General features: G+C 43.8%; 1 protein-coding gene and 1 non-coding gene across 5 annotated transcripts in view; both read right to left on the bottom strand.

Moving 5' to 3' along the window:
- Garre1 (granule associated Rac and RHOG effector 1) overlaps positions 1-26334 on the bottom strand; it is an 85150-nt gene extending 58816 nt beyond the window's left edge. The window contains exon 1 of one of the 4 annotated variants that reach the window (XM_057761908.1): positions 26313-26334. The gene's annotated coding sequence lies outside the window, so the exon portion shown is untranslated. Of the gene's footprint in view, positions 1-12481; positions 12531-26041; positions 26096-26312 lie in introns of those variants that run through there. The other 3 variants (XM_057761906.1, XM_057761907.1, XM_057761904.1) reach the window with 3 other exon arrangements.
- On the bottom strand, positions 4454-4588 carry LOC130870583 (U8 small nucleolar RNA). Its single transcript, XR_009056727.1, has one exon. It is a non-coding gene; the product is annotated as a U8 small nucleolar RNA (small nucleolar RNA).
- Positions 26335-26653: the final 319 nt, after the last annotated feature.

Below are 26653 nucleotides of genomic sequence, written 5' to 3' on the forward strand. Positions count from 1 at the left end.
GTGTACCTGATGTATATGGAGGTCACAGGAGGGCTACGGATCACTGGAACTAGAGTTATGGATAGTTATAAGACACTATGTGGGTGCTAGGAATTGAATCCAGGTCCTCTGCAAGAGCAACCAGTGCTCTTAACCATGGAGCCACCTTTCAGGCCCTATACTTTCACATTTTTTTTTAAAAGAAAATTCTCCCTGAGTGTTTTGCAAATCATTTCTTCCACATTCATCTTCCTAAGAGTTAAACTGCTCAATCCATTAAAAGGACATTTTTCTTTCATACCCTCTTAAAAGAATCATCACCAGGAAAGCATTCACAACGTAAGAAGTCACATGCAATATGGACATAAATATGTACTGTGAAAGGCTGCACAAGTCAGTGAGGCCATCCAGTAACATACTCATAAATCCTAATGCTGCTTACAATTCTCAAACAGCAGAAAAGCAGTAGGCTGAATGACACCTATCCAATAGCACAGCAACCTGCAAAGGTTCTCAACAACTCAGACCCAATTACATCATTTACAACATCCATTTCTCGAAACTAACCAACAAATTCTATTTCAAACAATAGAAAACATTCTTGAAACCAGATGGGAGAGCCAGCGAAAGAGCATCCTTGGGCCCCCAGAAGGAAAATTCGAAGTGCTATTTGCTCAGGAAAGTGGTAGAAGCACACTTCCTTCTAGGGGCCACTTAGGTCAGCAGTACTGAGGTTAGTTAAGCATGGCCTTATAGGTCTGACTGTCTGGATGAGGTCCTGGTTCTGCATGTCTATACATATCAAAAACAGAATACACATATCTATTTATGTACATAAATATATATAAACAGTCTATAGATATCAAAAACAGAATAATATCTGGCACATACTAAGTATTAATGTTTGATAATATCACACAAGTCAAGAGAAGGTAAGCAGGCTTCATTATCTCTGCTTGTCTGGAAAAACAGTACAGACAAACAAGAAAGGCTTTGTTAAGTTACCCAATGCCTAAACCAAACAGAAACCTACTACCCTAGATGGAAGGTATCACATGCTTCATGAACACTAATTTCTACTTAAATACAGTAAACAAAGAGAAATGAGTCCCTGAATGAATTCATTAAAAGCTCCTGTTTGACTAAAATTTGATTGCTCTGATTTGTGAATGCAATGTGTGTATGTGTGTGTGTGTGGAGGGGGTTAGGGATCAAATCCAGATCTCACCATGGTGGGCAAGCGCTCTAAAAATCACCGATCTACACACTACATCCTTAGTCTCAACCAGAGAATAATTTTCAGCCCATTTCAGTCATTCAGGCAACAGAGAAAGCAGAGTTGTAGGTGGCTCTGTTGTAGGCAATAGAAGAACACAGAGGAGACTCACGGAGGACCGCAGGTTAAGAAGCACATCAACTCCCTTCAGCATTCTCTCCAATCTCTGGAGCACAGTAGTAAATAAAGCTCTTCACAAGAGAATCAGCCTAACAGGAAGGTCTGTTTAAATGTAAGCCACTGCTGAGAGGAAAGAGAGCTCAGGAAATGCATTGTATTCTAAGATACAGCACAGCAGTGCTGGCCACTTCCTAGATTCCACAGAGCCAAGGAGGTACAATGAGGTGAGCAATGCTTCCTGGAGGAGCTGGGTAAGTGCCCAGCTCAGAGTGGGCAGCTACAGAGATTAGGGGTGGGAAACAATGTAATCAGCTTCATTGCCTCTATACTTCCCATTTGACCACTGAGTCAGCCAGTTCCCACAAAGGACAGGACTGCCAGAAAGAGGAACCTTCTGCTAATTACCTTTATATACGCAGGTTTGGTTGGTGGGTTGGTTGGTTGGTTGGTTTAGGGATGGCACCAAGGGCTAAGCTTATGCTAGGGCTAGACAAACGCTCTATCACCAAGCTACACCTCAGCCGAACAAATAAGTTCATTTTTTTTTTTTTTTTTTTTTTTTGGATTTTTCGGACAGGGTTTCTCCATAGCTTTTTGGTTCCTGTCCTGGAACTAGCTCTTCTAGACCAGGCTGGCCTCGAACTCCCAGAGATCCGCCTGACTCTGCCTCCCGAGTGCTGGGATAAGTTCATTTTTTAAAAATCATATTACATTTCTTGTGTGTGTGTGTGTGTGTGTGTGTGTGTAAGAGAGAGAAAGAGACATGCCACAGTGAGTGTATGGAGGTCAAAGGGCAACTTGGAGGAGTTGTTTCTCTTCTTCTACTACATGGTTACTTGCTAAGTAATCTTGCCTGCCCAGAGTTCTTTATTAGTAACCACCCGATAATGAAGACAAACCAAAATGACATCAAAGGACACTAAACCAGGTGTGGTAGCACATGCTACTAATCCCAGAACTCAGGAGGGCAGAAGATGATCTCGGTGAATTTGAGACCAGACTAGGCTTCATAGTGAGAGCTTTAAAAAAAAAAAAAAAAAAAAAACTAAGATGAAAATATCAGTTCTTTAAAAATAAACCTTATTTTATTCTGTGCACAGGGTCTTATGCAGCCCAGGGTTGGCTTCCAACTCACTATATAATGCCAGCAATGTTGGCACGTGCCTTTAATCCCAGAACTCAGGAGGCAGAGGCAGGTGGATGTTTGTGAGTTCAAGGCCAGCCTAGTCTACAGATCAAGTTCCAGGACAGCCAGGGCTACACAGAGAAACCCTATCTTGAAAAACAAAAACACATAATCCCCAAAACACCTCACTCTATAGCTGAGGGTATTTTTCCTTCTGATCCTCCTATAGCCACCTCTTAAGTGCTGGGATCAGAGGCTGCACTGTAACAATGTGACACTCACCATGCCTAGATTTATATGGTCTTGAGACTTGAACCCAGAGCTTCGAGCATGCTAGGCAAGCATTCCTCCAACAAAACTATACTCTCCTGTCAAGAAATATGCATTTTAAATATTTATTTATTTATTATGTATACAATATTCTGTCTGTGTGTATGCCTGCAGGCCAGAAGAGGGCATCAGACCCCATTACAGATGGTTGTGAGCCACCATGTGGATGCTAGGAATTGAACTCAGGACCTTTGGAAGAGCAGGCAATGCTCTTAACCTCTGAGCCATCTCTCCAGCCCCAGAAATATGTATTTTAGACCCTACAAAAATACCTGTGCTTGGCGAAGCATACCTGAAGCCTAGAACTTATGTGGCTGAGGTAGGAGGATCCTGAGTACAAAGCAAGGCCTGTGCTATAAGTGAGTTTGAGGTTAATGTGAGCTACACAGCAAGACACTGATTCAAATAATATAGTAATAATAAATAAATAAATAAATGAAAAAAGAGGAGAGGAAAACACCTGAAAATTTTCTGAAAGGTGTGCTATTCAAAAGTTGAGAACCAGGAAGTAAGAACTAATGGCTGCCACGGTGAAGACAGGAAGAAGTGATAGAGGAGTAAGGCATAGAAAGAAACACATTACATGCCTGTGAGTGTGCTGTGTCTGTGCTGTACACATTCCTTCGAAACATGGTCTCACTGAACCTGGAGCTAGGCTGGCAGTCAACAAGCCTTGAAATTTTCCTGTCTCTGCCCTTACAGACACAATACACATGCACCCACACCCAGCCTTTTACATATATTCTGGGATCTGAACTTCTATCTCTATGCTTACACAGGATATGATCTTACTGGTACACTGAGCCACCTCCCTATTAAATATAATATACACACATTTTTGAAAAGTGTCGAGGCTGGGCATGTAGTCAAATGAAAACAAAACAAAAAACGCAAAACCAATGAAAATGCTATGTATAAGGTACACAGAGAAACAAAAGCAAGAATGCAAAACACGTTTCTTTCCATCTAAAATGTGTTCTTTTTATAGAAAGATGCGACCCTTCTCTGAGTCTGGAGCATACAGAGTCAGTCAGACTCTCCAGTAAGCCACAGAGATCTCCTGTCTCTGCCCCCAGCAATTAGACTGCAGGTACATACCATCTTACCTGTCTTCTATGTGGGTGCTGGAAATCCAAACCCAAGTTCTCACACTTACACAGCAAGTACTTTATCACTAAGCCAACTCCCCAGCTCCATAATTCAAAAATATTTAATGGTATAGAATTAATTACACCATGTTTTCTTTGTTTTATGTTTTACTTTTCCCCCTTGAGATAGGGGTCTTACTATGTAGCCCTGGCTGACTTCAAATTTACAGAGATCCTCCTGCCTTGTCCTCCTAAATGCAGGTATTATAAGTGAGAAGCACCAGGTTCAGCTGTTTTTTGTCGTTGCTGTTGTTGTTGTTGGTGGTGGTGGTGGTAGTGGTGGTTTGAGACAGGTTCTTACTCTATCAGAATGGCCTAGAACTCACTATGTAGCCCAGGCTGGTCTCAAACTCATGGTCCTCATCCTCCCAAGTGCTAGAATTAGATATGTAAACTATCACAGCCAGCTTTTGTTATCTCATGTTTGACTGTACCTCTTTCTTTTTCTCTTTTTCTTCTTTTTTCTTTCAGAGAACCAGACAGGAGCAACCAGATGTTGTCAGGTCCTGGTTACACGGAAATGCTAATCAGCAAATGATGCAAGTTCCAATCATCACTTTCTATCTGCCCTCCAAGAGGAAGAACAGGGGAGGATTATGCTCCTGACAATTTGACTGTACCTTTCTAGTTTTACTGTTGGCAAATATAAAATCAAATAAAAATCCTTTCATTCATTTGAATTGAAAATATCAGTCTTGCCTGGTGGTCGTAGGCAAACCTTTAATCCCAGCACTCAGGAGGCAGAAGCAAGTGGTTCTCTGTGAGTTCAAGGCCAGCCTGGTCTACAGTGTGAGTTCCAGGACAGCCAAGACTACACAAAGAAACTCTGTGCAAAAAAACAAAACAAAACAAAAAGAACGGCTAATTCTAGGGCGAGGGTGGCTCAGTTGTTACAGTGCTTGTCTTGCAAGTATAAGGACCTGAGTTCATTCCTCAGAGCCTGTGTCAAAGTCCCATGTACAGCAGCTCAAGCTTATAACAGAAGGCTCCTCAGAGGATCCCAGCTATTCTAGATTAACTGGTGTGCTCCACTCCATAGGCATGCACAGCCACCCACATCCACACAGGCACACATATATACATTTGAGGAAGAAGAAGGAAGAGGAGGAGGAGGAAGAAAAAGGAGGAAGAAGAAGGAAGAATAAAGAGGAGGAGGAAGAAGAAGGAGGAAGGGGTTGGAGAGATGGCTCAGCGGTTAAGAACATTGCCTGCTCTTCCAAAGGTCCTGAGTTCAATTCCCAGCAACCACATGGTGGCTCACAACCATCTGTAATGGGGGTCTGGTGCCCTCTTCTGGCCTGCAGGCATACACACAGACAGAATATTGTATACATAATTAATAAATAAATAAATAAATAAATAAAATTTTAAAAAGGAGGAAAAAGGAAGAGGAGGAAAGAAGAACAAGGAGGAAGAAGAAGAAGTGATCACTTTGAGTTCAAGACCAGCCTGGTCTACTCAGTGAGCTACAGAACAGCCAGGGCTATACAGAGAAATCCTGTCTCAAACAAACAGAAAAGATACAAGGAGAAAACCTACTCCCAAAAGTTGTTCTCTGACCTCTCCATACATATATCTACCTCCATGCGCACACACACACACACACTTTAAATTTTATATTTAAATAAAAAGATTCCTTTAACAACAACAAAAATTTAGTATTTCAATGAAAAAAGCACTCACATATTCTTATTGGCATACAGCAATTATATATATATATTAATCCCACTCAGTATGACATTTCAATGCATGTATACAATATGTATTAATTAAATCCAATCCTTTCTCCAATTCTCCAAACATTTTTGCCTTGAGAAATACATAAACAGGAAAAATGAGATGATTCGGTGAGCAAAGGCATTGTTGTGCAGGTCTGATAACCTGAGTTTGATCCCTGGGTCCTACAGTAGAAAAAGAGAACTAACTCCCGCGTGTGCTCTGGCATTTGTATGTACACATTCACCACATAAACACACAATAATAAAATGTTTAAAGTTTAAAAATAACAAGCCAGGCGGTGGTGGCACACGCCTTTAATCCCAGTACTTGGGAGGCAGAGGCAGGCAGATCTCTGTGCATTCGAGGGCAGCCTGGTCCACAAGGGCTAGTTCAAGGATAGGCACCATAGCTACAGAGAAACCCTGCTCAAAAAAACAAATAAATAAATAACAAATCTAGGGACTAGAGAGATGCCTCAGAGGTTAAAAGCACTGACTACTCTTCCAGCAACCACATGGTGGCTCACAACCATCCATAATGAGATCTGGTACCCTCTTCTGTTGTGCAGGCAAACATGCAGACAGAACACTGTTTACATAATAAATAAAATAAATCTCTTAAGAAAATAACAAATCTAGCCAGTATGTATAAAATACTAAGAAAACCAACCTTTTGCAACTGTGATGAAACAGTGGATCTAGCCAATGCTCATCAGTCACTGTCTAAATGACAAGATGATAATTTGAGGAGGAAATTTATGATGAAGGACTCAAACCTGAATATACCCAAATCCATTGATTAATTCTAGCCTCATAAAAAGCAGAAGGAATTGGAGAGATAGCTCAGCTATTAAGATCACTGGCTGTTCTTACAGAGGACCTGGGTTTGGTTCCCAGCTCACAATCATCTGTAACTCCAGTTTCAGGGGATTGAAGACCCTCTTCTAGCCTCAGCAGGTACCAGGCATGCTTGTGATACTAAGACATATACATGCAGGCAAAACCTTATATACATAAAATGAGACAAATCTAAAAAAATTTTAAGTGGGAAATGCTCGCCATTAAACAAAATACATAGTATCTCCCATGAAGTGTTTCCGTCTGAAATAGTCAATCAAAATCTAAGGAAGCCTATCTGTCTATGAGAGAGCATGAGATAAACGGTGAAGTAGGCTTTCCTGTGGTCTTTTCAGTCTTACTGCTCACTAGCAACCACTGACTGACCTTACAGCCTGTGGGAGCTATTCTAACAGCCGTCTCCCAACAATTTTCACCAGCTTGGTCCTCAGTTTCATTTTTATTCTTTTCTACCAACTTTTGTTTGTTTTTCGAGGCAAGGTTTCTCTGTGTAGCCCTAGTTGTTCTAGAACTCACTCTGTAGACCAGGCTGGCCTTGAACTCACAAAGATCTACCTGCTTCTGCCAACCAAATACTCTCTAGCCATGTGCCCAGTTCTTTCAGAGCACCAAGTGCTTTGCATAGTTAGTGACTCCTCGGGGACATTGCTACTCCTTCACTGGTCACCTGTAGAAACAGGGTCACCTCACCCACAACGAGGGTTTTTCTGACTGACACCTTGCAATTATCGTGCCATTTCATTTGCTTTCACACACCTCAGAAGCTGGCACCGAAGGACAGCACTGCTTTGTGACTGCCAGGTCCCCACAGTCAACAAGTTAGCTGGCAGACTATCTGAAACCTGACATCCGTGAGTCACTGATTGTTTCCCAGTGTTACAGTTTTGTAAATCCAAGAAACTGGCTCCTATGTCAAGTTACCTCTCTCTACCTGAAGGAAACCCGGCACCAGATGCATATCTGTAACTTTAAGATGGGGGGGTGCAGCCAGGTGGGCAATTGATGGGGCAGAGTCTTCTGTTTTGTGTTTAATTTCATTGGTTAAATAAAGAAACTGCTTGGCCTTTAATAGGACAGAAAATTAGGTAGGCGGAGTAGACAGAACAGAATGCTGGGAGAAAGAAGCCTCGTCAAGCAGTCGCCATGATTCTCCCACCAGACACAGACGCAGGTTAAGATCTTCCCTGGTAAGCCACCTCGTGGTGCTACACAGAATATTAGAAATGGGTTAGATCAATATGTAAGAGCTAGCCAATAAGAGGCTGGAACTAACGGGCCAAGTAGTGTTTAAAAGAATACAGTTTCCGTGTAATTATTTTGGGGCATAAGCTAGCCATGCGGGCGGCCTGCCGCTCCTTCAACAGAATGTCACCCAACGTGGTAACTAAATTCACTTAAAAACCTGAGAAGACTCTCCCCCATCAGGCAATGGTGGCACATGCCTTTAATCCTAGCACTTGGGAGGCTGAGGAGCCCTGCCTCAAAAATCCAAAAATAAACAAACAGATAAATAAATAAATGCATTAAGGAAAAAAATGGGTGATGCAGTCTGGAAACACAACTCAGTGGGAACACTGGCCTGGTTTATGCGAGGCCCTGAGGTCTATCATCACCATCACTCCAGTACTGTGGAGAAGGCAGGCAGATACAAAGGTTTCCATTTCCAAAAGCATAGCCAGACTTCAGGACCGTTAGAGAAGCCCCGCACCCAAGGCCAGGTTTAATATGGCTAGAGAATGCCAGCTGTTTCTCTGGAAGGCCCGTGATCTACCATTCACAAATCTGCTTATGGCCTCTTTCTGTTTACACACACATGTATGTACACTTAAACTATGCCCATTGTTTCTGAAGTCAAATACACACTCGTTTCTTTACAGTTCCCAAACTGACGCTCACATATAGATGAACTCTCCAGTGTCATGTATAAAGCATATGAAAGGATGCTTAGAATCACTCACTGTGAGGAAAACACAAATCAAACCCACAAAATCCAATTCTTAACCACTAGCCCGGCAATAAGGAAAATGACAGACAGTAGCAAATGCTGGAAAGGACGTAGGGAGACCATAATCTTCATACACTGGTTGCAGGAAAGGAAAATAGTGCAGACTCTGGAAAACCATCTGACACTTCGTTAAATAGTTAAACATGGAGCTGTCACATGGCACTCTACTCCTGTGTACATACCAAGAGAAATGAAAAGCATGTTTACAGCAAAAACAGCACATAAACATTCAAAGTATTTCTAACAACCAAAAATTGCAAAATCAACCATCTTATCAACTGACAAACAGATAAGCAAATGTGACACAACCAAACAGTAGAAAATTACTCAGCCTTAAAAAAATAAAATATTGAAAGGGAGCTGAAAAGATGGCTCAGTAATTATAATTAAGAGCACTCACTGCACTTGCAAGGGACCCAGGCTTGATTCCCAGCACCCTCACAATAGTGCACAACCGTCCACCACTCCAGACATACAATACATGCAGGCACAACACCCATACACATAAAATATTTTTTAATCTTTTAAAAAAGATAAATAGATATCCAGGCAACGGTGGCACACAACTTTAACCCCAACACTCACTTGGGAGGCAGAGGCAGGTGGATCTAAGTTCAAAGTCAGCCTGATCTACAGAGTTGAGTTCTAGGACAGACAGGGTTATACAGAAAAACCCTCTCCAGAAAAAAAAAAAAAATACAATTGAGTAGTTGAGAAAGATGCACCCAACATTGATTTCTGGATACCATTACGTACACCTGAATGCACGTACACATGGTACACTATCACAAAATATCCATCTTAGGTAATTCACTGAAACAACAGATGTAACGATAGGGGAAAGGGAGAGGATCAGATCAGGTAGAAGAGAAGTGACTTTCTGTGGAATGATGAAAAATTGATCCTCCTCTCTCAGCCTCCCTGGTGCTGGAAATACAGGTTTGTTCTACCATGCCTGGCTTCAAAAATATTCTAAAATTTAATTATAAATGATGAATGAATTATATGGTATGCAAATTGAACTTCAAACGAGATCAGGTGTGTTCAGAGTGGTATGGCCGTAGACGCAAATTGGACTTCAATAAACTTGTTATAACTACTAAGATAATGAGGCCACAGACCAGTGGTCTCAACCTTCCTGATGCTGTGACTCTCATGTTGTGGTGACCCCAACCATAAAATTATTTTGCTGCTACTTCATAATTGTAACTTTGCTATTGTAATGAATAGTAATATAAGTATTTGGTATGCAGGATATCTGATATAAGACTCCCAAAGGAGTCACAACCCACAGGTTGAGAACCACTACCACAGACAGTTCCTTCTGAAAGAGAGAAAATAACTTGTAAGTACACCAAAATGTCCAACTCCCAAGAGCAAAACCCAAACGTCTCCCCCTGGATAACATGGAGACACTGCAGGAGATTCTCCAAGCAGAGTAGTTAAGTCATTGTCGATGAAGCTCAAAGCCCAGCAAGTTCCATGTTTTTAGTTCAGACTGACACAAACCATATTTAGAAATGAGCTCCAGAAAAAATACTTTGAAGAATTTTCCTCTCAATAGTCATAAATTTAAAATATCCAACCAGACAAGAAAAAATGTCATAGAAGATTCAGTCCTTAATCTGTCCCTTTTTAGATCCCAGCTCTCTTGGCTCCTAAGACCACATCTGAAGGTAAAACTCTCTGACATGTCCTCTTCGCTATCCTCCTATACCCTGACTGTTCTCTATTGCCTCTGCAGTCAAACTCAAGTGCTCAAACACCATCATATCCTCCCTGGGAAGACTGTGTTCCACTGCCCTTCCCAAGCACCCCACACCCTCCTCCCTCACCTAAAACCATCTACTTCTTTTATGACCCATCTTCCCTGTCACAACAGTTGGCTGAGTTTTTCATCGGGACCACGATCTCCTAAAACAACCAGTCTACACATTCCCTCCCAGCATCTGGAAGGCTCTCTGGGCTTATGTTCGCATTTCTTGGGAAGTCTTGGAAGCAGTTTCAATAAAGACTGAGATACAGGCCATGTTGTGTTCTGCCTGATCCTGTCTCTACATTAGCATTACTGCCCTAAAACACAGTTTATCAGAACTAGCCATCTCCCCAGTATGTGCCTGTTATCTCAAAGGCAGGGTTCACTCAAGACATTCAAGAATCAAGGGCTGAGCCGCTAGTTTAGTAAGTAAAGTACTTGCCATGAAAGCAAAGACTGGAGTTTGATTTTCCAATGCCCACATGAAAAGTGGATGGAGTGCATGGTTACAATCCCAATGCTGGGGAGGCAGAGACAGGAGAGTTCCTGGGGCTCACCAGTCAGCCAGACTAGGCTAATCATCAAATACCAGGTCCCGGACAGAGACTGTCTCAAAAACTAAAACAGGCCCGGGGTAAAGGACTCTTGAAAAGCAATACCTAAGGTTGACTTTTGGTCCCCACATACATACACAAAATGTTCATGGGCACCTGCACATACCCATGGCCAATACACACTCCTACACATTCTTCATATGCACACACATGTAGGGATATAGCCCCACCCATTGGGGGCGTGTTCGCCTCGGGCTAATGTTTACGGATAAATCTGCTGGGCGTGATCCCAGCAGCCCTTTTTCTTTTGCTCCGCTTTTCCTGTTCTCCGCGGGAACCTGTGGTCCTGTAAGTCTATTTCCTTATTAAAGCTGTATATATCTATATAATCTGTCTGCATTCATTCACGCCACCACACACACACATATAGAAGATATCCAAAAATCACTTGGGAGGTAGCAGCAGAAGGATGGTAAGTTTGAGGGAATCCTAGGCTATATGGCAAGACCAAGGAGACTGGAAAGGAGGGAGAAAAGAAGAGGAAAGTCAGAGAAAAGGAGGGAGAGCTAGGCTCCTGCATGCTATCTCTGAGCCGTGTCCCAGTCCAAGGCACAGGCATTGATGGAAAACCTCCTGTGAGCAATCCAGAGATCCTGCTAAACATCCTCTAAGATACAGAGCAGCCCTCTCTGCATCCACTCCAACATGCCAACAGCACTACTACTGAGAAACCTGATCAACAAATGCTTCAAGCACTTTCAAGCTACCTAATGTATTATGGAATTATTTCTTGGCTCCATATGGTAGTATACAACATCTGCAATCTCTACATTCAGAGGGCTGAGGCAGGAGGATCATGACAGTTCATGGATAGTCTGAGCTACATACCACAGTACTGTCTCAAAACAAGACCAATAAAGTTACTATTTCTGTACAAATGCTACAAACTTGAATAAGCCACAAGCTCCTAAGACACCAAGAGGTATCACTGGAAAAGAGATGATGGGTAAATGCTAATTTAGCGGCTTAAAAAACAATTTTGTGGGGCCGGGCGGTGGTGGCACATGCCTTTAATCCCAGCACTTGGGAGGCAGAGGCAGGCGGATCACTATGAGTTCGAGACCAGCCTGGTCTACAGGATCTAGTTCCAGGACAGGTTCAAAAAAACCACAGAGAAACCCTGTCTCGAAGAAAAAAAAAAAAAAAAGAAAGAAAAATTTGTGAGTTCCAAGAAGGGGAGCTCCAGAGATCAAGGCTCTGGCTATAGATCCTAATACTGGCCAGGATTTCTCAGTCTACTTCCTACCTGCCAGCAAGGCCACTTCAAGAACTCAGAATCCACACTTCCAGATCTATGCTTGTGTGTACACATGCTTATAGGGGCCAGAGGTCAACATAAAAAAAAAAAAAACTGGCGTCTTCTGACAGTCTCTCAAAGTCCCTGTACTCACTAACTCCGCCACACAAACTGGTTTGTGAGCACCAGGAGTCTGTCCATATACTCCCTGGCCCCAAATGCTTTTCCACACAAGTGCAGGGATCCTAACTGAGGACTTCATGCATGTCCTTTCCCTACTGTGCTACCTCCCCTAGCCCCAGACCCACTCTTACCTACAGCAGACCCATCCCTTCAACTGACCCTGGTGCTCCAAGCCAGAACACCTACCTATGCTGTTCAGGCTGAATAAGGCATCAGAAGACTGAACAGCAATCTTCCCCAACCCCCAGGCCTAAGGAGGACATGACATCACCTCAACCCTATCACAATGTCCCCGTGACTCCCAGAGGAAGGAGGCCCAAAGGTGGAAAGTACTGCATGCCTCAGACTCTAAGGCTTCATCCTCTGCCACCTCAAATCAGTGCTCAGCATCAGCCAACGAGGAGCGGCCTCATTTCCTGTGTAAGGCCAGTAAAAATAGGAAGTGGGGGAGGAAGTTCACAAAGTAGAAACAAAAGTAATCATGGCCCAGTTTCCTGAACACAAATCACTGAAAGGCAGGCAGGGCGAGCCAAGGCCATAGGAAATGACTCTTCTGTGTCCGGCAAGCCCATACCATTTTCTGTGCAAGAGAGGCAGCCTCTTAACCAAAAAACTGGACAAAGCCGGATGCCAGCTATTACATGGAAATCAATGTAAAGCATGTAATTCAAAGACTCACACGGACTGCTGAAATATGAATCCTATCAGCACACATTCAGTCCATGGAAAAGTCCCGGGCAGTCATGATTAAGTTCTTCTTCTAGATAGAAATGACAGAAGGGCTGGAGAGATGGCTCAAGTAGTTAAAAGTGCTTGATGCTCTTCTAGAAGACCGACCTACAGAATCTGCCCAGTCACACAGACATGAACAAAAGAGACACGCAGGTCCTGCTCTCAAGCAGCTATCAACACGGGATGGGGACTGCCTCTGAGCTGAGAGTTGCTCTATAAACTTTACCACAAAACAAGGCATTTTTCCACAAAACCAAAGCAAAGTAGTGGTTCTACAGTATTTTATATCTGTGATCTACAAACAATGAAATGATCATTTCATTTAAGAAGAAAAACTGCTTGCTCTAACCACCAAGTCAACATAGTTGAGATTTACTCTAAAATAACAGAGGTTTAAAAAAACAAAAAGATAAGCCAAATGTGTTAAACGGTCACTTTGAGGGATAGGCTTAATTTTGTTTAAATTGAGGGTTAGTGGGGCTAGAGAAATGGATGGGTGTGAATGGTCAAAGAGGACTCAGTTTGGTCCCAACCACCCAAATGAGGCCGCTCCCAACTAACTCCAGTTTGAGAGAATCCGATACCCTCTGGCTCCCAAAGGGCACCTGCATGCACATGGCGCATGTAAACAAACACAGGCACATATATGTACAACCATACTTACATATGAATAAAAAAATCTTTAAAAAAAAATCACTGTGTTTTAGTCTTGTTTGTGTTTTTTTAACATGGGAGAAAAAAATCAGTCTTTTAGTTGTTGTTGTTGGTGGTGGTGGTGGTGGTAATAGTTCTTTGTTTTGTTGTGGTTTGGTTTTGGTTTTTGGAGACAGGGTTTCTCTGTGTAGCTTTGGAGACTGTCTTAGAACTCTCTCTGTAGACCAGGTTGGCCTCGAACTCATGGAGATGCTCCTATCTCTGCTTCCCCAGCGCTGGGATTAAAGGTGTGCACCACCACCACCACCCAGCTGTTCTGGACTTTTTTTTTAAGCAGCTACTACATCAATAGTGAAAAAGTAAATGAGATAGACGATAATCAGCACATATTCACATTAACACAAAGAATGTCTATTTAGTAACAGTAACAAAAAAAAGATACAATTATTCCTTGACCCTGCTGCAGACAGACTTAGTCATTACTCTGATTTCCTAGTGACTGAAGGACTTACTTTACTCTGTATTTAAAATGTTTACTCTTTTTACAAAGCTATAACCTCTCAAAACTTGGTACCACTGAGCAAAGTGCTAAAACTTACAAAGTAACTTTACCACAGAGACACTGCAAACCAAACATCACAACACAGACCCTGAAAAGGAGAACTGGGCATGACAGCACAAGCCTGACATCTCACCACTTGGGAAGCACAGGCACTAGGATCATGAGTTCAAGACCAACCTCAGAATCAAGAGCAGACTCTTGGGAAGAGATCTGTCTACAAACATTGAACTACAACATCAACAAAGATTGACAATGCTGGGCAAGGGGGAAGTCTCACTTGTGGCCTAGGCTGACCTTAAACTCATGACAGTCCTGCCTTAGCCTCATGAGTGCAAGATCACAGGAGTGTACTACCACATCTGGGAAAGCTGGTTCTTACAATTCTGAAATGTTTGCTCAGATAAGATCAAGTTTTCATTTATAAACTAAGACGGTCTTAACTGGGGTTGAAGAGGTGGCTCTAATTATCTATCTAGATAAATAGATAGATAATGATCTATCTGGATATCCATCCTATGGATAATTATCTATGTGACATCTCTGTCCCAAGCGACTGTCTGCTTCTATCAAAACTCCAGGTTCTTTACATAGCTGGTCTTAAACTCACGATACTCCTCCTTTATCTCATAAGTGTTGACATTACAGGCTTGTGCCATCACACCCGGGGTTTGAGATTCCTCTAACCCTTTCCTTGAGTTTAGCTAACATTCTAGCGTACCTCACAGGACTTACAGAAACGATTTACTCACATTGACCAGTTTATTGTAAAGGATCTCACAAAGGACTGAATGAAGAGATGCGATGCTCTCTCCAGGCGTGCCACCCTCTAGAAACCTCCAGAAGCTCTGAGCCTTGGCATATGCGGAGGCCTTATGACTCAGGCAGGACTGAAACCCCAGCCGCTGATGATCCTCCTGTCTCAGAGGCTTGGGTGGAGCTTGAAGTCCCAATCCTCAGATGTCACCTAAGTTTGTTCAGGTAACTAGCACCTAGCCTGAAGCTCTTCAGGGGCTGCCAGCCATCAGTGACCTCATTAGTATACAAAACGTATTTACTCGTTCAGAGGCTCCACAAATTTCAGGGGTTGCTGTCATGATGGAAAAAAATCAAATAGGTATTTCTCAACTATCACATCAAAACAATTTTCAAGTCAGGTAAGATGGCATGCACGTGTAACCCAGCACTCTGAAAACTGAGGCCAGAGCACAGGCAGTTCTAGGCCAAGCTGAGCACAGGAAGACACTGTCTGAAAAAAAGAAAAAAATAGCTTGAAAATTTGCAAAACAAGTTGAACTAGTACAAACTTATTATTGTGTCCTTAGAAAACTATTTAAGAGGCTGGAGAGATGGCTCAGCAGTTAAGAGCACTGGCTGTTCTTCCAGAGGACTTGGGTTCCATTCCCAGCATCCACATGGCAGCTAACAACTCTCTAAAACTGTAGTTCCAAAGGATCTAACATCCTCTTCTGATCTCCACATGCATGCACATGCTGTACATACATACATGCATATAAGACATTTATATACCTAAAATAAATCTTTAAAAATAGAACATTATTTTTAAAAACTTAAACTTCTACACTGCTACTCAGTAGTATATGTCAAAATAATAATTAGAAATTACCTTTCTTACTATGAAGGAGTATTATGTGAATTTAGAGTCATTTCAAATTTAAGGTAATTTCTGGCCAGACCTGATATCACACGTCTCTAACTGGGGAGGAAGATCAAGAGTTTAAGTTGGATTGGTTTAATCCCAACACTCAGGAGGCAGAGACAGGTAGATCTCTGAGTTTGAGGCCAGCCTAGTCTACAGAGTGAGTTCCAGGACAGCCTGCTACAAAGAGAAACCCTGTCTTGAGAAAGAGAGAGAGACACACACACACAGAATGAGTTAGTTTAGGATGGGTACAGACAGTAATACATACCCGTAATCTCAGCACTCTCTGTGAGTTTCAGGCCAGCCTGATCTACAGAGTGAGTTCCAGGACTACAAAGAGATACCCTGTCTCAAAAAAAAAAAAAAAAAAAAAAAAAAAAAAACCAAAAGAGAGAGAATTTAAGAGTAACTTGGGCTATATACAGTAAGGCTCTAGTCTCAAAAAACAAAACAAAAAAACAACAAACAAAAATGCAAGGTACACATGAATGATTTTTGCTAATTGATAACTACGGTGTCTCTCTCCTCCAAGCTGGGAACGCTGACTCTAATTTTATACACCCTGCAAGTCCTACCATCTGTCAAGAAGACCAGCAAGTGAGAGACAAAGTTGGAAGCCTGTTTTCCCCGTATACATTTCAGCAGATCACACCATCAGAAATGTGGAACACTGTGTGTATCTGTGTGTCTGTGTATGATGGGTAACAAACTCAGTGTTCTGCCCATGTTAAGCAAACATTCTTGCACTGAGTTACATCCAAAGGCCAGAAATGTAGAAATTCTATGATAATCTCCTCACCACGGGCTCCCTACCCAGGGAAGGCTCATGCTGGCTTCCTACTCTGCCACTTTCCCGGGCCATAAGCCTTCACATTTTCAACTACTGAGGTCTTGACATATACATAGCTCTGCTCCAGACATCAGGGATACAGAAGTGCTGCCTAGTTCAATAGGCTAGTAAGGCCCTTACTGCTGCTAGCTGAAAGATGTTCCGATACAAACTTCAGGAAAGCCACGTGCTGTCAAAATGCAGTGGCTACTGCTATGGCCTGGGCCTCCTGATTCACCTAGATGTGAACTTCTGCTCAGCAAACATGTGCCAAAGGAAAGGCACTTAGTGACTATGACCTTAAGCAAGCCAGCTGAAATCTCGTGCGGCTGTTTCCTTAGTAGAATGGCACAGCTAAACTCCATGGAGCACAGGACTTAGCACATCTCCAGCCTCAGGAAATGGAAACAGCCATTCTTCATGAGGTCTTGAGCCAACACAGAGATTCCTCATTCTGGTCAAATTGACCCCAATCACCACCGAAGTTAACAGCATACAGAAATAGTGCCCACCTTCCTGCAGCTGTGGCCCCCAACTCTCAGAGCTCAGGCAACAAACTAAAAGTGCCACCTGGTATGCTCAAGATAAAGCAAAAGAAGGTCATGGCTCTTCCCACTTCTCTGTGCATCACTCCTGCCACTTCAGCCCCGCACTATAGGAAGTGGTGGACACAGCAGAGGAAGGGGCACTATCACCTCAAATTACAAAGCACAGGACAAAGTTACTTACACATACCATTCTCCCCTCCCTTGAGACTCAGGCAGCTCAAGTCCTCGGGAGCTGCTGAGAGGGCCCACTTTCCCCTCTCCTTGCCTAGATCACTGAAGTCCAGGACATGTGAGTCTGGGAGCCAGGCCAGTGTTCCTCAGCCTCTGGGACAAGGGTGACAGGGTAGAGAAGACTAAGCTCTTCCCAGGTTCCTTAACCATAACTGAATCTCTTTAGTATCTAATTCCCAAGTCATTTTTAGTAAGAAAATATGATTGCTTTTGTGGTAGTATCTAGCTCTAATTCTATAGTCAAAGTTTCCCACTGCTACCAGAGCTCTGTGAGTTCCAGGGCAGCTTGGTCTAAACAGTGAGTTCCAGATGTGACAGAGATACACACATAGTGAGACCCTGACCCAGTAACCCCCTCCCAAAAAAAAAAAAAAAAAAAGAAAGAGAAAGGTTTAAAAGTAGGGTCAGTAATATGGCTCAATGGGTCAGTGGGTAAAGCTGCTTGCTACCAAGCCTCATGATCCAATTTCCATCCCAGGACCCACAATGTAGAAGCCAAAATCCAGTTCCTCTGATATCCACATGTATGCTATGGTACTCATGCCTACACATATACACAAACAAACTTTCAAATGTAATAAAGAATTTAAAAAGGAATGCCACATCAAGGGATGATTTTTTTTTTTTTTTTTTTTTTTTTTGAGACAGGGTTTTTTAGTATAGCGTTGGCCTTCCTGGACCTCGCTCTGTAGACTAATCTGGCCTCAAAGATCCGCCTGTCTCTGCCTCCTGAATGCTGGTGTTAAATGTGTGCACCACCATTGCCTGGCTCAAGGGATGAATCTTAAAACTCACAGTAAGTACACACGTTTTTGTCAAGAAAACAAATGGCACTAGCCAGGAATACATAGTGAGACCCTGTCCTAAAAAGAAAAACAAACAAACGGCAGCATGCACTATAAGAACCAACTTGAAAGGGATCCACATGTATTGCATTCAGAGATTTATTACCTAATCTAGACATGAGTTCAAAGACAGAGTAGCATTCTATCATTTTATGCCAATGGCATACAAACACCAAAATAATCCAATTACAGACCCCTCTCATCTAGTTCCTGTTTCTCAATCCTCTGTGTCAGGTTGTGTGGGACACACATCACCCTTGGAACAAGACCTGCAGTAAGCCGGGAGGTGGGGATGGCATATACTCATAATCCCAGCACTGCAGAGGCAAAGGGGAAAATAAAGAGCTCCAGGCTAGTCGGCTACACAGCCAGATACTGTCACCAAAATACACACACACACACACACATACACACACACACTACTTCTTTTTTTTTCTTATTTTTTTAATGTGCACTGATGTTTTGTCATGGGTGTTAGGTCCCCTGGAACTGGAGTTACTGACAGTTGTGAGCTGTCATGTGGGTGCTAGGAATTGAACTGCCAACACCATGATGGATATATAAGCCACATGTTCACTTTACTGTAGTGCACAATAACAAACACACATTCCTGCCAGGATCTGCTCGAAGGGCTTTATAGTAACACAGTAGAGCCTCACTGTAAGCTTAGTGTGGCGGCTCACACCTAGAAGCTGGGGCATGAAAACTGCTGTGGTGTGAGGCCAACAGCCGGTTTGGACCACATCTCAAAGAGAAGAAGAAAAACCACACTGTAACCCTAGACATCATTACCCCTCCTATTTTCAAACTGATCTCTTCAGAAGAGAAGAGAGCTGAGCGACTGCGAGGCCAATGACTAGTAGGTGGTGTGGAGGTGCAGGCTGGCTAGCACTTGCTCTTTGCTCCCTCTGTACATGAATGGGTATGCACAGACATCTGTTTTAAAATGTATTCATTTTAAATTGAAAATCATAGACAGAAAAAAAGCATGGCATATAAAATGATACCAAGACAGTGTGAAATCAGGTAAGGCATGGGGCATACACCAGAAATCCCAGGACTTGGGAGACTAAGGCAAGAGGATCTTGAATTTGAGGCTAGCTTGGGCTACTCAACAAAACCCTGTCTCAAAATCATTATTATTATTATTTTAATGTTAGGGAAGTTAAACATTTACTGTTTGCATTAGAAAATTAAAAGTACTGTCGGAGCTGGGCAGTAGTGGCGCACACCTTTAATCCCAGCACTCGGGTTGCAGGTGGATCTCTATGAGTTTGAAGTCAGCCTGGTCTACAGAGTGAGTTTCAGGATAGCTACGACTACACAGTGAAACCCTGTCTCAAAAACCAAAGAAAGAGACAGAAGGAAAGGGGGGCGGGTGGTTATACTACAGAACCTATTCAAAATTAACCTCAGAGAAATGGGGGAAAGGCATCTATCTAAGAATTATATCTAAGTGGGTAAGTCAAACTTAGTTCTTCCTGAAAACAAGATGAGGATACATTTCACATTTGAGACAGTTTTTGACCCAGTGTGGACCCATACTTGTAATGCAAGCACTCAGGAGGCTGAGGCAGACTGGATTACTTAACAACCTGAGTTTTTTTCTGGAGCCTCATCCCAAAGGCAACCAATTCTTTTTCTATTACCTGCCCCCAGCTTTTTTCCTGCACTCAGGATCTATTTCTTTCTCTAACTCAAACAGACACATAAGTACACTGTCCTGCAATTTGCTCTTATGGAGTGATTTAATTTTTGGGTTGAGGATACTGAGAATCACAGTCAGGGCCCTCGCTGTGATGCTCTACACACCCTCGGCTAACCCTCACTCTAAGTTGTACCTATTTTCCATCTTAACCTAAGAGATCTCATGAAAGAGAAGATTTGGGGAGGGTGTAGACTCCACTGGGAACGGCATCCACAAAAAGCTCTTAAATGTACAAAGACATTTAAGAAGGATCCTTGAAGCAGTGTGTAGGCTAACTGGAGGTGACAGACACTGAACATGTCAGTTCTGTATGTATCACAGGGCTGTGAAGACTACACAAAGGAATAGACACCAAACACCTAGTGTCAGACCCGACTAGCAGTGAGCCCACAGTGGCGCAGAGAGCACTATTAATTATGCATGGCAGGCTGCCTTACCTCTACACCTTCATTCATGCCATCACCCGCCTAAGCATCCTCTGCTCTTACAATGGAACTGGAGTCAAACTCCCCTCTCCCCACGCTATTCAGCTAAGCTCAACCTTCTTCAGAAAGTTTCCCTTTGACACCTTCAAGCCTGTCTGTCATCACTTCCCACAGTCTCAGTGAGGCCAAGGAATAGTTTCAGAGGCACTAGCTGGGTTCAAAGATAACTGATGCATTAACCTGGAGGTCAGTTACTGAGTGTACACACACCAAAAGAGCTAGCCCTCGCTGGAATTTTACCAGACTCAGAGTCCTCACGGCAACACTAAAAGAAACATGCCATACTCTCCCCATTCTACAGATTCAGCACAGCGTCCCAAGACCAGAATCTACTACAGCACTCTAGATAGAGCTCTGACCACCTCTCTTTGGCAAGAAATTTCCAGATGAAACTATGCAGGGTATAAGGAAGGTGGCCCCTCTCTTTGATACTGCAGGGGTTATGTAGCACTCTTGGTCAGGAGTCCAGAGAGAGAACCCTCACACCACTTAAGCTAGTACCGAACTTCCACAGACACCATCCCAAACCTCTGCCAGAAACACAGTCTTTCTTGGGGGATACAATTTAAGTTTAAGCTTTCTGGCCACAAACACATTCCAAACATGCCTTCCTTGGGGTTATAGCTGGGTCAGTTTGGGTTGAATTTAAAGTTTTCCCTGAAATTTGTCTAACTCTATTTACAAAACGTCTCTTGGCTTAAGCGTGTATCTTTTCTATAGATATCAAATGTGTATTTTTAATTTAATCTCTGATGGTCATTTATTCAACAAATTCTTAATTGTTTCCAGAACCATGTGTTCTAGACCCTGGCAATAAATGCAGTGAACAAAATAGGCAAGATTCTTGGGGCTGGAGAGATGGCTCAATCATCAGTGGTCTGCCAGAGGACCTGGGTTCAACTCCCAGCACCCAAATGGCAGCTCATACCGGTCTGTAACTCCAGTTCCAGGGTTTCTGACACCCTCACACAGACTTACATGCAGGCAAAACACCAATGAACATAAAAATAAATTAACAGAAAAAAATATAAACAAACCAGGCAATATTCCAGAAATCTGGTAGTTTTTTGGTGTCTCCCTTCTAGGTACTTTAGACACTTCAGAGCAATGGCTGTTCTGTCTTCTCCAGGTTGTCTCTTAACTCTATATTCTGATTTCCCAATAAAACAATAGCCCATACTGTAGGGGACTGTGAACTAACTAAGGTCACTGAGTTACTTTCTTCCTAACCAGAGTAGAACTAGAGCAGTCCCCAAGAAAAAAGAAACAAAGTCTAAATTAAGGTGTAGGGGAGGCGAGGTGTAGTGGAACATGCCTTTAACCCTAGTACTTAGGAAGGCAAAGCAGGCAGAGCTCTGTGAGTTTGAGGCCAGCCTGGTCTACACAGTGAGTTCCAGGACAGCCAGCACTACATAAGAAAAATCCTGTCTCAAAACAAAATAAAAACCACAAAGGTGTAGGGAAGAATGCAAATCACAAGAGTGACCTGAGTCACTAAGGAAGATGAGACTGTGGGATGTATCAGATTCACCCAAGAAGTGATGAAGGACTCCATGTCTAGTGGCCATTTAGAAGGAAATAAAGAATTAACAGAAGAAACCAGAATTGAAGCCAGATATGAAGTCACATGCCTATAGTCTCAGCACTTGGGAGACTGAAGCAGGAGGATCTCTCAAATTGGAGGGTAGCTTGGGTACACAACAAGACTCTATCTCCAAAAAACAAAAGCAGAAGCACACATACACAAACACACACACACACAGTAAGAGAGCAAGCAAGCGCGTGGGGGGGGAGGGAGGGAGGGGGAGGGGGAGAGAGAGAGAAAGAAGGGAGGGAGGGAGGGGGAGGGAGGAGAGAGAGGGGAGGGAGGGAGGGGGAGGGAGGAGAGAGAGGGGAGGGAGGGAGGGAGGGGGAGGGAGGAGAGAGAGGGGAGGGAGGAGAGAGAGGGGAGGGAGGGGGAAGGGGGGAGGGAGGGGGAGGGGGGAGAGAGAGAGAAAGAAGAGAGGGAGGGAGGGAGGGAGGGAGGGAGGGAGGGAGGGAGGGAGGGAGGGAGGGAGGGGGGGGGGAGAGAGAAGCCAAGCCAAGTAGGGGTAGAGATGTCATTCCAAGGACCCAGGGACAGTGAAGTAAAGTGGTCTCTACTGCCAAGTCTATTCTGGATGTGAATGGATGTAATATTTCATTTGCATTTTAATAAATAAATCTTGCCTGTGGTCAGTACAAAGCAGCCACACTAGTCAGCCACACAGGCCAAGCCAGCTAGCTCAGTCAATAGAGCATGAGACTCTTAATCTCAGGGTTGTAGGTTTGAGCCCCTCGTTGGCACCAAACACCACGAATAAATAAAAACCCAGAGACACATATTGAGGTTCAACCTGAAAAGTAAGAACAGTCAAATCACTAGAGAGTTCTAACTCTTTGAAATCTTCAGACTAAAAGAGAAAACATTCCTGTTTCATTCCGCCTTATAGTCCACTCTAGTGCTGGAATTAAAGGTGTGCACCACCAACTCCCGGCCTCTATGGTTAACTGGGGTAGCTGCTGAGATTAAAAGTATGTGCAACCACTGCCTGGCCTCTATGGTTAACTATTGTGGTTGCTTAACACTGACCTTCAGGCAAGATTTATTAATTTATTATTTATTTATTTATTAAAATACAAATGAAATATCACTACAAGTGGAGGACCATGTATTAAGGGGAGGGAAGAAGTATGAGATTAGGCCTCAGAAAGTGGCACCAGACAGGCAAGACAGTAAAGTGGAGCAGTAAAGACAAGGTAAGAAAATGGATACCGCTGCTCTGAAGTGGCCAGCCAAGAACAAGGCTGATTCATAACAAGAATGACTGCCCACACCAAACATTGACAGTCACAAGATCTGAGGAGGCAGCAGTGGTGTAGTGCACACCGCGCATGTTCAAACTTCTGAAATCAGGGGATGAAAAATGGCTCAGAAATTAAGGGCACTGGTTGTTCTTGCAAAGACCTGGGTTTAATTCTCATCACCCACACGGCAGCTCACAACCACCTGTAATTTCAGACCCAGAGGACTGGAAGCCCTCTTCTGGCTTCAGTGGGCACTGTACACCCATGGTACATCCACACATTTAGGCAAAACGCCCATACATGTAAAACAAAGTAAGTAACATCTCAAAGTCCTAAGTTGGATCCTAAAGCATGGCAGAGGGGAAATACAACTACACAAAATGAAATGGGAAAAAGAGCAAGCAGTGACCGACAGAGTCAACCAACTAAGAAACCCTCACATGGACACTATCAGAAAAACATTTAGAGCACAACTCAACACTTCAGGCTCTTTCGAATTAATACTGATTGCTCTTCCCGCCCCAAACAAAGCAATTCCTTGTTCTAGCCGACATTCTTTGTCCATCTAGGAAAAGCATTATTTTCCACTGAGGACAAAGTCTCACAAGAGAAGGGACAGAGTGGACACACAACCCATGGGATGTTCTAGCCTCCGAGCTCAATAGTGACTTCCCTGGAATGTGGAAGATCTAGGAGACACACAGCTCCTGGTATAGGGGATTTGACGTTCTCAACAAAGTATTTAGGATTTTGTTTTTGTTTTTTTAAAAGATGCTTAAAGCATGCTGTCTTCCAAAAATCCAGAGATAATTTTAGATTGAAAAAAATCTAGGCTTGCCAAGGGAATCTGAGAACTTTTCTATCTTGGTCTCCAATGCTAACCTACGTATTCATGTGCAAAAATAGAGGAAGATTAGAATCTCAAATGCCAGACTGAAAAGTTGCCACAACAAACCTGCACTCTTCATATGGAGTCCGTTATCATATGTCAGCCAGAGAGCAAATGGAACAGCAATGAAACCTTTTAATATATTTCTTATGTATATATATATATATATATATATATATATCATATTTACACCAAATGTAAAGTATTCCCTGAACTTGTAAAGGAGACATTTTTTTAAGATTGCAAAAAGAAAAAATATATTATTTTCAAGGCACATAAAAACATTCAAACACATACCAAATCAAATCTGTAAGTAGCCCTTTGCAAATACATTCTTAGAACTTTAAGCCTAAAATAAGACTTGTTGAGGAAGTTAAAGTTTATTACGGTTACTGGATGACTACCCTGCCACTTGGGAAATAAATCTTAAAAATAAAAAAACAAAAGGCAGGGCCTGTTAGCCTATGGTCCTAATTCCAGCACTTGAGAAGCAGAAGTAGAGAGATCTCTGTGAGTTTAGGACCAGCCTGGTCTACACAGTGAGACCCTGTCTCAAATAAGTAAATGAGTAAATAAAAACAAACAAAAAGGTTAAAAATTTTTAGGCAATTATGAGAAGCAAACATAAACGGAATTTTCTACAATACTGGCTTTGAGATTTCCAAATATATCAACAAGGCAAAAAACAGAAAGTTACCTTTGACCCCCATTTGTAAATTTATCCCAAGAAGACAAAAATCAGCTAAATCTTTGTTGGCATAAGTATTTATCTTGTGACAAAGAGGAAAACAAATAGTCATCAGGGCTTGGATAAATTATGGTACCCGATGGTCTACATACAACAAACATACAAAATGACACACACACACACATAAAAACATACGTGTGTGTGTATGTGCATATATATCTGCATTGACTGGTGTCACCAAAATCTTAGCAGTGGTTGTCACCTTGTCCTAGGTTGTGGGAAGGTGGTCATTTTCTCCCCTGACACTAGCGTGCTGCCGAGAATGTTTTTACAAGGACAGAAGAATGAATCGCTTTCATAATGGCAGTGGGTGAGGAAAGGCACGGACGAGCTATTTTCAAATTGGGGGCTCCCCAGGCTGAGCATTTCCCAGGCAAATTTGGTTAAAGTATAAACAAAATTCTTATCATGCCAAGCAGGCGTGCTCTTTTTCCCTTGCTCCACGCGGGGCAGGAAGACACACCCCTGACCCCTGCGCTCGCCCCGCGGGCGTGGGTCCTTCCTAGCCCTAGCCCAGCCTTGGCCCTCCCGACCCCCGCCGTACCCACGGGCTCAGAGGGGAGCCAAGAAGGGGCGCGAGGACGGCCGGGCAGCCGCGGGGCGGCCTGAGGGCAGCAGCGCCCGCCCGTGCCCGTGGACCCAGGTCGCCCACAGGCCGCCAGCCCTTCGCGCACCGCGCAGCGAGCTTCCGGGAGCAGATCCCCCCGCGGCCGCCCAAAGCAGAGGCAGGCGTCCTTCAGAGCCGACGCGCCCCCAAGGGTCTCAGTCCCGGGCGCGCGCGGAGAGGCCCCTCCGGGCTTCCGTCCACCCTGCCAGCGCCCGCCGAGCCCGGCGTCCTCCACAGCAGACGAGTGAGGGACGGCGCCGAGGAAAGCGGAGCTCCCCGCGGTCGCCTCGATACCAGCCGCTATGGCGACCCGTCGCCTGCTGCCCACAGTCAGCCCCCGCAGACCCGCGCCCACCGGCGCCCGTACCTTACCTGCGACGCGCCCCGGCTCCCAGCGCACCGCCCGGACCGGCTGTGTACACCGGAAGTGACGTCCGCGGCCGGGCCCGCCCCCGCCCCAGGCGGCCGCTGCGGTTCCCGGCCAGAGCCCACCCTCCCCCCCGTGCTAGCTGGGCAGTCGTGCTGCTCCAAGTCTTCCCGGGGTTTCCAGTCCCTGCCGGCACTCTGTAGGAGGTCTCGGTTGCTTGATTGATCATTGAAAATTGATGACTGAAACATTGATCGCTAGACACCAGTACCTGACAGGCTGTGCAGAAGCGGAATAGTACTAGCACCCTCAGGAATTGCGTCGCGAAGGATGGCAAGAGAATACTAGTGTCACCAATCCGTGCGATGACGCTGTAGTTCAGATGGTAGGAGGGAAAAGTGGAAGAGGAAAGGAGTACCCTGACCTAGTGGGTGATCAGGGAATTAGCCCCAGGGAAGGACCAGAAGCTGAGATCCTAAGAAGAAAAAAAAAGGGGGGGGGGGGAATTGTAAAACAAACACTGAAGGAATGGCTCAGTGGTTAAGAGCATCGACTGAGATTCCAGAGGACACGGGTTCAGTTCTCAGCAAGCACATGGCAGCGAACAACTGG

The sequence above is a fragment of the Chionomys nivalis genome, chromosome 2, assembly GCF_950005125.1.
Source record: "Chionomys nivalis chromosome 2, mChiNiv1.1, whole genome shotgun sequence".
NCBI lineage: Eukaryota > Metazoa > Chordata > Mammalia > Rodentia > Cricetidae > Chionomys > Chionomys nivalis.